This window comes from Callorhinus ursinus, unplaced genomic scaffold (assembly GCF_003265705.2).
Source record: "Callorhinus ursinus isolate GAN/ISIS: 27379988/994484 unplaced genomic scaffold, GSC_fseal_2.0 scaffold4, whole genome shotgun sequence".
NCBI classification, from domain to species: domain Eukaryota; kingdom Metazoa; phylum Chordata; class Mammalia; order Carnivora; family Otariidae; genus Callorhinus; species Callorhinus ursinus.
Window position 1 is genome coordinate 109,294,181 of NW_027397066.1, and position 13,218 is coordinate 109,307,398.

A 13,218-nucleotide genomic window follows, 5' to 3' on the forward strand; every position below is an offset into this window, starting at 1 on the left:
GAATCAAAGCACACTCCTACCAAAGCATCTGGTTAGTTGTTAGTTCTAACAACTAACGAGATGGCACTAGTAAGTCCTTTCCTATCATAATTACTCTAAATGTAAATAGTTGGTATAGAGAGCAAAATGGAGTCTCTCAAGTCAAGCAGGGGCCTGTGACAAGCAATGATGCAAGCAGTTAGGTACTGCAGCTAGGAGATACCACCATGACCAAAATCAGCTGACTCCCTAGAACTGATAACAAACAGAACCAGAGGTCTGTGGGGACTATTTTTAAATCCCTTTAAAAGGGAAAGATTTGGGCGGCAAACCGTCAGACTCTTTAGACCCGACGCCTCTATGTCTGACCACTTAGAAAAGGCAACTGCCTTGAAGGCTCTGCTGATGGACCTCCAAACAGAACCGCGATCCTTCCCTGCTTGAACATCAGAAGCAGTAAGTACTGAGAGCTGACCCTGACCGGACCCGAGGCCTTATCTCAACTGCTCGCCCACAGACAGACTTGGCGTTTGGTTTGTTAACTTCCTACACCCTTCTGTTATCTTGTTTGTTGTGGTTTGTCTTCTGTCCTGCTCTGTGTGCTGTGTAAGAAGCCAAGTTTATTTTTTTTATTTTTTTTAAATATTTTATTTATTTTATTTGAGAGAGAGAGAGTGCAAGTGAGCATGAGCAGGGGTGGGGAGAGCAGAGAGAGAGAAGCAGACTCCCTGCTGAGCAGGGAGCCCCACATGGGGCTCGATCCCAGGACCCTGGGATCATGACCTGAGCCGAAGGCAGACGCTTAACGACTGAGCCACCCAGGCGCCCCAAGAAGCCAAGTTTAATCACATGGTGAATTGTCCTTGAGTTTGGAATCCTGAGCCTGCTTTATAATTGTGGTTTAACTTAGCTTTATGATTGAATAAAGCTGACATTGTGGAAAGACACAACTGTGTGCGCCTTCATAGTGTGCTCATGACAGATTATCTAATCAAAAAAGATACAAAAATGATATAGAATGGGTGCATTAAAAAACAAAAACAAAAACAAGACTCAACTATATGCTGCCTAAGAGAAATTCATTTCAGTTTCAAGGACACAAATCAGATCAAAGTGAAGAGATATTTCATGCAAAAAGAAACTAAAAGACAGCAAGAATAACTATATCTATATCAGATGAAAATAGACTTTTAGCCCAAAACAGCAACAAAGAAGGTCTTTATATAATGATAAAGAAATCAATCAGTGAAAAACATCAGTGCTTGGTTACTCTTATATTACCATCATCAGTAGATGAGATTAATCAACAATTCCACAAACATTGTGTATCTGTTAGGTAGAAGCTAGCTATGAAGAGAGGAAGGAACACCCCCAGGCAAAGCCCCAAGTCCTTGAAGGGGATGATAGAGACATGAGCTGGAGGCAAGGATGGTGATAAATAAGCTACGCATTGACAGCCTGGGGGCACAACATCCTGACCTTGTCACTTCCAAGACCTTGGGGCTGACGTCTCAAGAGAGGGCCAATTCACAGCCTGCGCTCTCTTCCACCTCCGCCCCAGGGTAACCTCTAGACTCTGTATAATGCACTCCCACCTTGCGAGTATACTTCTGCTTCATAAAACTATTTTATGCTTACTACTTTCCTTCTGGCTGTCTTTATTTGAGCACAGATCAACCGTGTGAATCTTCTTGTGGGGAATCCGAGGTCCAAGAGCACCATTCACACGCACAGACTCTCACCCATCACACACCTACCAAATGAAGGGGAAAGCAAAGCAGACACAAAATGGAAAGCGAACTCTCCTCAAATGCACCACTTAAATAAAATAGGAAACAAGAGATGGTAGAAATAATACTTATAATCACAGGAAAAAGAGTAAAGAGAAATATTGCTCAAATACGGAAAATTTAGCAACATAGACTTAAAAACCCAGAGTGTTTCTTAAGCACTCTATTAATATTCTTTAAAAAAGACTCTCAACAGTTAAAACTTAGAAGAGAGTTGGTAATTTAAATAACCTTAAATATCTTAATGTCTATTATATTCTAGTCCAATGCTGGTCAGTGGAAATATAATGTTAGCCACAATTGTGAGCCACATATGAAATATTAACTTTTCTAGTAGTCATACTGACAAATGTAAAGAGAGAGAGAACAAAATTAATTTTAATATATATTTTATTTAACCCAATTATCTCCAGAATACCATTTCAACATTTAATCAACATAAAAATTATTAATGAGATATTTTGCTATTTTTTCCTACTATACATTTAAAAGCTAGTGTCTATTTTATACTCAATTGTGCATCTTCATTTGAGCTGGCTACATTGCACCTGCTCAATGATCACATGTAGCTGGTGGCCATCATATTAGACAGTTCTAAGATCATTTGAAGTGTTTTCATGAATTTTTCTGAATATATTATATTATAAAAGACATTTAACTATTGTAGATGCAACATAGTAATAAAATGTTGCTCTCTATAAAGATATTTTTTCATGTTAACAGTATAAAATTCTTACACAGTTTATTTTTACTAAAGGGATTGCTGAATGATAGTTGCATAGAGTAGTGAAACATCCAGTTACCAATATCAATCAGATATACAATTCTTAGAGGAGTGATAAGCGTTGTAATTCCAGAGCCCATTGGCAAGACATTTTTTTAAAGAGATTTATTTATTTTATTTTAGAGAGAGAGAGTAAGCACATGTGCTCAAATGCAAGCCAGGAAGGGGCGGAAGGAGAGGGAGGGAGAATCTCAAGCAGACTCCCCACTGAGTGCAGAGCCCTACTCGGGGCTGGATGTCATGACCCCAAGATTGTGACCTAAGCCAAAACCAAGAGTTGGATGCTTAATCGACTGAGCCACCCAGGTACCCAAGACATTTTTTTTTTTAAAGCATCTCATTTCCCAGCTTCTTTTCTTAGTTCTCACTGCATAGGCCTTCAGGTGGTGATACACACATACATACATTTGTAGGTACTAACAACTGCCAAGGGTAGACAATGAATCTCCATTTTCACCCACTCTTCGTTTCCTCTGGCCACCGAATCAGCACTGTCTTTTTCTTCTGATCATGGTTAATTCCTCCCCTTAGCTCAAAGGCAAGTCATAGTACTTCCCATTTCCTTTCATATATCATGAATGTCTTACACATTTTTCCTATTACAATTACTTTTAAAACTTTATTGCAGAATGGCAAATATATTGTATATATTTAAAGTGTACAATGTGATGATTTGATATGCATATATATTGTAGAATGGTTAAGATCAAGATAATTAACATTTCTATCATTTCACATAGTTAACTCTTTTTTTCTTCTGTGTTTGTGTGTGTGTGTGTGTGGTGAGAATGCTTAAGATCTACTCTTAGCAACTTTCAAGTTTACAGTTCATTTTATTAACTGTATTCATCCTGTTGTACATCAGAGCCCCAGATGTACTCTTCTTATATCTGAAAATTTGTATCTTTCCTTAAACATCTTCAAGTACATCCTACATCATATTACTTTAAGACAAGCCTTAAAAAAAAAAAAAAAGACAAGCCTTAGTCATCTTTCACCTGGTCTATTCCAATTTTTTTTCTATCAGTTTTAGCTACCTTGTCACATTTTCCACAGCTACCAGATCAATATTTCTAAAATGAAATTCTGAAATATCATCCTCTTGGTTGAATACAATCATTCCCAATTCACTATATAAAAATTAATAAAGACCTTCATGTGTCATTTGAAGCCTTTATGCAATGGATCTTGGGTGCACCACGAGCTTCAGCACTCATCTGCTCACACGTCCTGGGCCATAGATTTCATCCATTCCGAGTACATCATATTAATTCTTACACCATTCCATGCTTTCCACATACTGTTTTCCCTGTCTGTATCTCCTTGTAAACCTTGATTTCATGTAATTCCTTTAATAATCTCAGCCTGTTTTTTTCTCCTGCTTCTAGCAATACTTCTATCATCCTGACAGATGAGAGTAGACAGCCACAACTCAACAAAGAAGTAATCCCATTGCAGCTACTGTGCAATTTATAGTATCTTTGCTAGAGAAGATTAACATGGCTTCAGGTACACCATCTGTGTTCACTGAGGAGACTCATGCATTGTTTTCTGTTGCTCTCAGGTGGAGGGTGAGAAGTAGTTTAGATTCCCCTGGGATACACAAGAGTACACATTTACAGCTTTGCCCCAGGGCTGTATTGCCTTTTCTGTCCTCTAGCCTTTTCCACCATCTCCGTTACCTCGTGTTTACAGAACCAGATGAGCAAAAAGTTGAAAGCACATCAGAAGCCGTAAAAAGATACAATCAGTTCAGAAGGTAGGAGATAAACCCTAACACATTCTCTACATCAGATCTACATTTTAAAGTCTGTTTTCCAAAAAACTCAGGTTAAGAAACAAAAGCAGTGGTGCTTACCTGATGGCCTCAAACTAGTTATCGTTAGCTGCAAATTACACATTACATCTTTATTCTTAGGACATTAAATAGCAAATGTCCATACTTTAAGGAGATATTCATCAGAATTGTTAATGATACAGAAGAGTGGATTACTAGGTTGTTTATTGTATAGTGGCATTTCAATAAGGGTATGAGCAGTTGTATGTTTGAAATGCTTATTATTTATTATTTATTTATGTATGTATTTATTTATTTATATTAAGCAAACTCTACCCCCAAGGTGGGGCTTGAACTCATGACCCCAAGGTCAATAGTCTCATGCTCTACTGACTGAGCCAGCAAGGCGTCCCTGTATGTTTGAAATGACATGCTTTCTTAAACAACTGGGTTCAAGTTGTTGATTTGAGGTCCTACAAATTGAAAATTACTACTAAATTGAAAAGAGTGTATAAGAGATAATCTATGGATTACTCAAATGGTTTATTGAGCAAGGCTTTTGTATCACAGAGACAAATATTAGCTTAGGGAAACATAAGAATTGTCAGAAAATCAAATATGCATTTTAATTCCAAGAAGCACCATTTTTATTTTAGGAGTATATTAACTTAATCCCCACCTGTGTGTGGCTTTTATCCCTTCAAGTTGAGCTTCCAAATGTATCTTTTGCCTCCTGATTTTCTGCCTGATGGTGTTTTTTTCCAGTGATCCTAGGATCTCCTCAGGTTTTTATAATAGAAAGTTATCCGGGTTATTGTTGAGACTATTCTGAAATGAAGGGAAAAGTGTAAAGGTGTTACTCGGTTGCCCACGGAGTGCGGCTGTGTGCTTGTAGGAATCTGCTTGTTCAGCCTGTCTTTCATTCTGATTGTGACCTCCTTTCTGAAGCATAGCTATGTCCGAATCTTGTAGCTAGAACTAATCTTCCATAACAAAGTTCTACATTTTGAATCCTCACCTGCTGATCCAGATTGATCACTTAGATTTTCTTCTTTTTTTCATTCTAGTGGAAATTGACTAATCTATTTTTTTTTAAGATTATTTGAGAGAGAGAGAGAGAGAGAGAATGAGAGATTGAGAGCACGAGAGGGAAGAGGGTCAGAGGGAGAAGCAGACTCCCTGCTGAGCAGGGAGCCTGATGCGGGACTCAAACCCAGGACTCCAGGATCATGACCTGAGCCGAAGGCAGTCGCTTAACCAACTGAGCCACCCAGGTGCCCGAGATTGACTAATCTATTAACACAAGTCAATCTGTGTCCTGTTGTATTCATCTGCTTGGTCACGTTCTTTGAAGTTGATCTGAAGCCAGTCACATATCCTAGGTTCTATCTACTTTTCCTACTGAATTATAATACACCCCAATGCATATTTTTGCATAATTTGCTTTCCATAAATTGGGTATTTTTTTTTTTAAGATTTTATTTATTTGACAGAGAGAGACACAGCGAGAGAGGGAACACAAGCAGGGGAAGTGGGAGAGGGAGAAGCAAGCTTTCTGCGGAGCAGGGAGCCCAGTGCAGGGCTGGACCCTGGGATCATGACCTGAGCTGAAGGCAGACGCTTAACCGACTGAACCACCCAGGCGCCCCAATGAATTGGGTATTTTTTATTTGCTACTGAAAGCTGTAAGAGAAGAAAACTGAGTAAAGGTATTTAAAATAGGTGTAGCTCCATTCTCAAGGAAAAAGTGTACTTCTACAGAAATGAAAAGACAAAAATTCCCATTTTTTTACCTTCCTTACTGTACATGTGTTGTAATGATACTAGTGAGACTTAACTCAATGACCTAATCAACAAAGGCTTATAATTCTCATTAGCAAGAGCTGAATCGGCATCATTAATGATAAACCTAATGAGGAAACCATATTTGATTATAATCTCTTATATATGTATTTCCAAGAGCAATAAAAAATACAGAACAGTGTAGTTCATTATGTGCTAATAAATCATTTTTTTCTCCTGAGTATCTTTTTATTTTAGTCTTTACAGATTAGCTTCTTTTTAGGTGTTTTTTTAAAAATCTTGTGATACACAAGAATTATATCTCCTAGACAATACTAATGCTGATGACATATGAACAACCGTTTCAACACTTGATAATTTAGGAAAAAATGTGCAATCAGTTTTTAAGAATCAATGTTTAAAGAGCATGCAGGTAGAATTTAAATATTTTCTTTCATACTTAGAAACATTCTCATAAATAGTGGTCAATTGGCAATTTGTGTCAAGAAATCTTCATAATGTGACCATTATATTATTTCTATCTGCTTTATAATTGACCATGGATATTTAAGCTTAAGTGTTAATCTTTTTGTTTTGTTTTATTGTCATTCTGGCCATAATGCGGCTGGAAAGAGTATTTCCTATTTATAATTGGTTAGTACATGTTATAGCATGATTTTCCTAAGAGCATATTTCAAAACCTTTCTTATATGGAAAAGAGTTGCTGTGACATTGATGAGACAAGATTGAAATATATAAAAAAAATTACATGACAAGATAATATGAATTTATCACTGAAAACTGCTAACTTATTCTACATATTTAGATGTTGGCTATTGAAATATCAAAACCATATAGTCACCTTAAACTGGGAGAGTTTTTTTGTTTTTCTTTCTAAAATGGAAGAGTTTGAACTATGAAGTTTCATTCATTGTATGATGTTCTTACTTAAGTTCCAATTTTGGATTTCCTTTGTAAGCTAAAGTTATAATTTTAAAATAATATTCATTTATTTCCAGATTTAAAAAGAAAAATATGCATACGTCCCCAAATATCTTTTGAATAACAATCTGATTTTGATGGTTGTGTACTTCCGAAAGCAATTTTTCCTAAAACTACGTATGTTTAATATATGTAAGGTCAACATATATAATGTGTTAAACCACTAAATACCCGATGCACACTGCTCTATATATTTGGCTATATATAGTTCTACTGTTAACTCTTGCATTTTTATCCCGGTATCATAATTTTAATGCAAGTCAAATAGTGATATATTTTCTCAATTTCATTTGTGAAAAATTGTATTTTCTTCACATTTATTTTTATTGGGAGGAAAGCTGTTTTTAATTACTTTTACTAAGATATAATTTATATACAATAAAATTCAAACATTTTAAGTATGTATTAATTTTGGAAAATGTATATACACATGCAATTTCTACAAGATACAATTACAACCATATAACATATGTTGCACATATAATATATTATACAAATTCATATCATATTAATTGCATATAACTATGGTTACAGGTATTTATGAATTAGAACCTACATACATGTATTTAACCTTCACCACAATCAGGATCCTGGACAGTTCCCAAACGACCCTAAATTTCATCATGTTGTTCCTTTGTAGTAAAATCAATCACCCCTGCTAACGTATCTGTTCTCTGTTGCTAGTTTTACCTCTTCTGGAATGTCATCTAAATGTAATTGTAGAGGATGTAAACTTTGACATTGGTTTCTTTTATTTAGCGTAATGTTTTTGATATTTGCCTTGGTTATTGTGTGTATGAGTATCTGTTCCTTTATATCATTGTAAAGATTCCATTGTACGGACAGTGTGCTTGTCTGTTCATCAACTGAAGAGCATTTCGGTTGTTTCCATTTTGGGGTGATAATTAATTAAACTGCTATAAACATTTTGGCACAAGTTTTTTTTGTGCCTGAACGTAAGTTTTCATTTCTCTATGTTGGAAGTGGAATTGCAGGATCATATTGTAAGTGGATGCTTAACTTTGTAAGAAAATGCCAAACTGTTCTCCAAAATTGCTATAATATTTTGCATTTCCATGAGCAATATATGAGAGTTCCAATTAGTTTACCTCCTTACTATTACTTGTAATTGTCACTTTTGTTCTCTATCTTATTATTAATATATCATCACAGGTATGTAGCTGTGTATCCATTGTGATTTTAATTTTTCCTTCCCTAATGGCTAATAATTTTGAACATTTTTTTCATATGCTAATTTGGAATCTGTAAATCTTCTTTGCTGATGTGTCTTTTCAAATATATAGCCCAATTTTTATTAGGTTTTTTGCCTTCTTGCATTTAGTTTTTATAGTTATTTATATATCCTGGATTCAAGTTTTTGTCAAATATGTGATTTGCAAGTATTTTCTCCTGGTCAATAATTTGTATTCTCATTCTCTTTATGCTCCCTAATCTGTTTTCCAGTATTTATGTTTCAGAGAACTCAGACAGATGCTTTATGCATATTGTCTAGGATTTTTAGTTGCATTCAGTAGCAAGACAGGATATAGTGTGGGTAAACTTCTTTTTTAACCTGAAATTGGGACACTATCACTTTTAATTTTGAATTCTATCCTGTTGACACATATTTTCTTTCTGTGCTTTAATAAAATACTAGCTATATTTTTTCAACAACTTAATGACAACTATTGGGGCGTCTGGGTGGCTCAGTCAGTTAAGTGTTTGCCTTCGGCTCAGGTTATGATCCCGGGGTCCTGGAAATGAGCCCTATGTCAGGCTCCCTGCTCAGTGAGGAATCCGCTTCTCCCTCTGCCCTTTCTCCCCACCCTTATGTTCTCTATCTCTCAAATAGATAAATAAAATCTTTAAAAATAATAATGACAACTACTTATTGTCTTTTGACACCCTTTTTTCTCAGTAAGCTGTCGGTCTTATTTTTGCTTCTTTGAAGAAAATATGTCTTTTTCTTATGGATGTTTTTAGGATTTTCTCTCTCTCTCTCTCTCTCTCTCTTTTTTTTTAAGCAGGTTTACTGTAATGTGCCTAGATGTAGTTTCCTATATGCTTATTCTAACTTAGATTCCCTGACATAAGAGATACTTTATGAGATATTGTATCAATTTTGAAAAATTCTCAGTCATTAACACTTCCAGTATCTTCTTGACCATGTCTTCCACATTTTTAATGCTCAGATAGTGTTGTGTTATTTCCCTTTTGTGTGTGTGTTTATTAAGGATTTTATTTATTTGTCAGAGAGAGAGAGTGAGAGTGAGCACCAGCAGGGGGAGTGGCAGGCAGAGGGAGAAGCAGGCTCCCCCACTGAGCAAGGAGCCCTATGTGGGACTCGATCCCAGGACCCTGGGATAATGACCTGAGCCAAAGGCAGACGCTTACGGACTGAGCCACCCAGGTGTCCCTTCCTTGTGTGTTTTAATTTGGACATCTTCCATTGACTTGCTTTATAGCTCTCCAATATTTTCTTCTGTTATATTCTTTCTGCAGTCAATTTCATGTATTGATTATTAATTGCAGATATTATATTCTGCATTCCAGGGTATCTGTTTGATATTTTTTAATAGAATTCAATTCTCTTTTAAAATTATACATATTTTAACCTCTTTTGTCTACCTTTTCATCAATTTCTTGATATTTTAAAGGCTTTTTCTGCTAATTACAATATCTAGATTACATATAGAGTTAGTACAGGTTCTTTACCTCCCAGTGGAATGTCATCTGGTCTCCACTTACCATATGCTTGATAATTCATATTTCATATAAATTATATATAGGATTATATATAAATATATATATATATATAAATATAAAGGATTTATATAAAGGTTCCACATATCTACTGAAAAAGAGAATTTACTCTTTCTTCTACTACAGAGTTAGTGGTGAGGGAGTGCTAATTAGTCCAGTGATCTACTGAGCTGGGTTGAGGCTGCATTGCAGCTTTTGTAAGACTCAGTCAACAAGTCTCAGTTTTGCCCTGTGTCTTGGGTATGGTTCACAAGGTACCTCTGTGAAGAATATGAAGGGCTTTCTTGATGGTTTGCAAGTATTTGTCTTCTCCATACTCACATGTCATGGAAATTACAGCTATGATTTCTGGGGGGCTAAATTTGGTTTTGCTTTTTAGCCACCCACCTAGGCATCTTCAGAATTTGGAAATGTCTGGGGGAGATAATTTGTATTTGAAACCTTAAGTCTTTTATCTTACCAGACAAGAGTCACTCTGCTGCAAAAATTTTTCTCAATCCTCTGAACACCGGTAGTGGTTCTCTGACTTCTTAGTTCCTTCTATGCTCCAGATCAACAACTGGCTCAAGGAAAAAGCGATTACAGGTTGCTGTTATGAATTCATCATTCCCTCTAGGGCTCTCAGCTCTGACTTGTAGTCTGTGCCCTCCCTCTTGAGGCTCTTTTTCTCCTAGCCACCACATGATTCTGGGAATTTCTATTCTGTTTTATTGTTTCATTCTCTTGTACCTTTCAACTTTGAAATATAGAAAATGTCTTTAGAAAAAACAATCCTCCATGTATTTGAGGGCCCTAATGTCGCAAATTTTACTATTCTAGCCCCATGTGACTACTAAAACCTCTCCTGGTTCTCTGTCCCCTCAGCAACACTGCCTGGGTTAGCTCACTTTCGTCCATCGAGCTTTTGTTCAAATTGACAAACGCCCTTATAAAAGCTACAGATATGAAAGTTTTTTTTCCTGGTGGAATTTTAATTCACTTAGTTCTTGCTGAAGCATTTGGGTCTGTGATTTTGTAATTTATCAAGTTTTGCAGCTACAAACTACCAGGAAGTGGAAGTCATAATCCAACTTTTACTAAAACCAGATCATATTCAGAGACACTGAAACACATGAAGATTGAGTAATAAATTCAAGATCAAAAGGCCACATTTTTAAGCAATAATTAAGACCAAGTTAAGGTGGGAATGAAAGTCTGTCCCCCTGTCCATCATCAGCAAAAATAGGCTTTTAAATATTTGAACTATTAGGCTTTTAAAAATTATACCAATGAAATGGCCCTAAAACTAAAAAGATAGTACATTTTGTATATTTATTATTTGAAGAATTTAGTTAAAATCTCTACAGTAATGTTTACTTGATAAATTACAATAACATTAGTGTTTTATTTCATGTAAAAATATTTTGATATGAAATTCATTGTCCCATTAAATTATTAATTTCTAAATTATTTTGTACATTTTGTAATTTATATCCTGTGTTAGTGTGTATAAAAGCCAAGTGACTCATTATAGAGTAATTCCTCAAGAGATTTACGTAAATAGAAAAAGAAAATGTATAGCCAGCCAATGTTAAATAGATTTTAATTGATATAAAACCAGTAGAAGAAAGGAGTCAGAGAAATGCAATCACATAACTTACAGACGTACTGCTGGAACTACTTTTTCTGTGCCCATGCAAGTTGCACAGAGTTAAATTTGCTACCTGCTATTGAGAGAAGTCTTGATACTTTATATATCAGTGAGTTTTTTAATAAAAGAAAGTCTTGCAACCAAAGTGACATATAAACTCTCTCTCTAGGGACCCCTGGGTGGCTCAGTCGGTTAAGCATCTGCCTTTGGCTCAGGTCATGATCCCAGAGTCCTGGGATGGAGCCCTGCATCTGGCTTCTTGCTTAGCAGGGAGCCTGCTTCTCCCACTCCTTCTGCTACTCCCCCTGCTTGTGCTCTTCCCCCCTCCGTGTGTCAAATAAATAAATAAAATCTTAAAAAAAAGAGAGACATCAACTCTCACCATTTTTCCAGCATTTTATATTAAAAAAAAATTAGGAGATCTAAGTGGAAAGATAAATATAGCATTTAGTTAGTTAAGGGCTAGTTATTATCATTTAAAAAGATAACTTCTGGACCATTAAGCTTCCTTAGGAGCACATTTAATTGAAATGTACCAGGTGCATGAAAATATCTCCCTTCACTGATTGTTCTCTGCTACTCCCTGATTCCCACTCTCTATGGCTACACACTCGAAAAAACCCACACTACTATAATTTGGAGAAACCATTCTGTAAATAAGAAACACAAATAAATTGATTTTACTCTGAATGGTATTTTCTCTTTTGGTCAAAATAATGCGAAATCACCTCCTACTAGAGACACATAAGATCCATTGAAGAAGTGCATGATGTGCAATGTAATGATGAAAAATTTTTCTCATAACCATAGCTACTGATACTTGTAATTTAGCAGAAAGGAAATCATAAAAATGAGTCACATTTTTATTTTCCAATGTTATCTCCTTCTTTAAAACATATCACAATCACTGATTTTAGAAAGAACTGTGAAATGTATGTGTCAGGGAAAAAAAAGCATCAATGTATGTTAATTTACTTGTTGCATATGTTTAAAATACTGAATTACTGAATATATCAGTATGTTGAGATTTAATCTTTTCATAGAGTTCAATGCTTTTTATAAAATGCATATGTAATTAATAACAAATGGCCAATTATATACATTATTATAAATTTTAATTAAGCTGGTTATTAAATTGCATTGGTGGCTTTTAATAGATAATATTTATGAAATAAGTAACTTGAAGAGAAAAAAAATAGACACTATTAGATATGGTGACTAATTTTTCCAACTGCTTCATATATCAGCAAAAATAGGAAAGACAACTTTGATTTAAAAGACCATTTAATTTTGATGCATAATGGGTACTAAGGAGGCCACTTGTGATAAGCACTGGGTGTTATATGTAATGATGAATCACTACATTTTATTCCTGAAACTAATATTACCCTACATGTTAACTCCCTAGAATTTAAATAAAAACTTGAAACAATATAAAACTTTAATTAAAAAAAAAGGCCATTTAATTTTGAAATAAAACATTCTTCCATTTGAGACTTCCATTCATTTTTGGCAATGTTTAGCAAATATTTTATAAATTTCACTTCAGTTATCAATTCAGAAATTCAATTCAGAAATCACCATTTCATGGAATCATGGATTTTAAAGTTATGAGGTAAATAGCTTTATGTCATATAACTTTTTAGTGATAAAGCAAAACCTGCTCTCAGTAAATCAGATTTTTCAGATTTTAAATTTACATTTCATTACA

The 13,218-nt window shown here is 35.1% G+C and overlaps 1 long non-coding RNA gene across 1 annotated transcript in view; it reads left to right on the forward strand.

Annotated features, from left to right (window-relative positions):
• Window positions 1-301: 301 nt before the first annotated feature.
• The window catches only part of LOC141372500 (uncharacterized), a 41,956-nt gene continuing 29,039 nt past the window's right edge, over window positions 302-13,218 (forward strand). Inside the window, exon 1 of the long non-coding RNA XR_012377764.1 lies at window positions 302-435. This is a non-coding gene — a long non-coding RNA (uncharacterized lncRNA). The remainder of the gene's footprint in view (window positions 436-13,218) is intronic.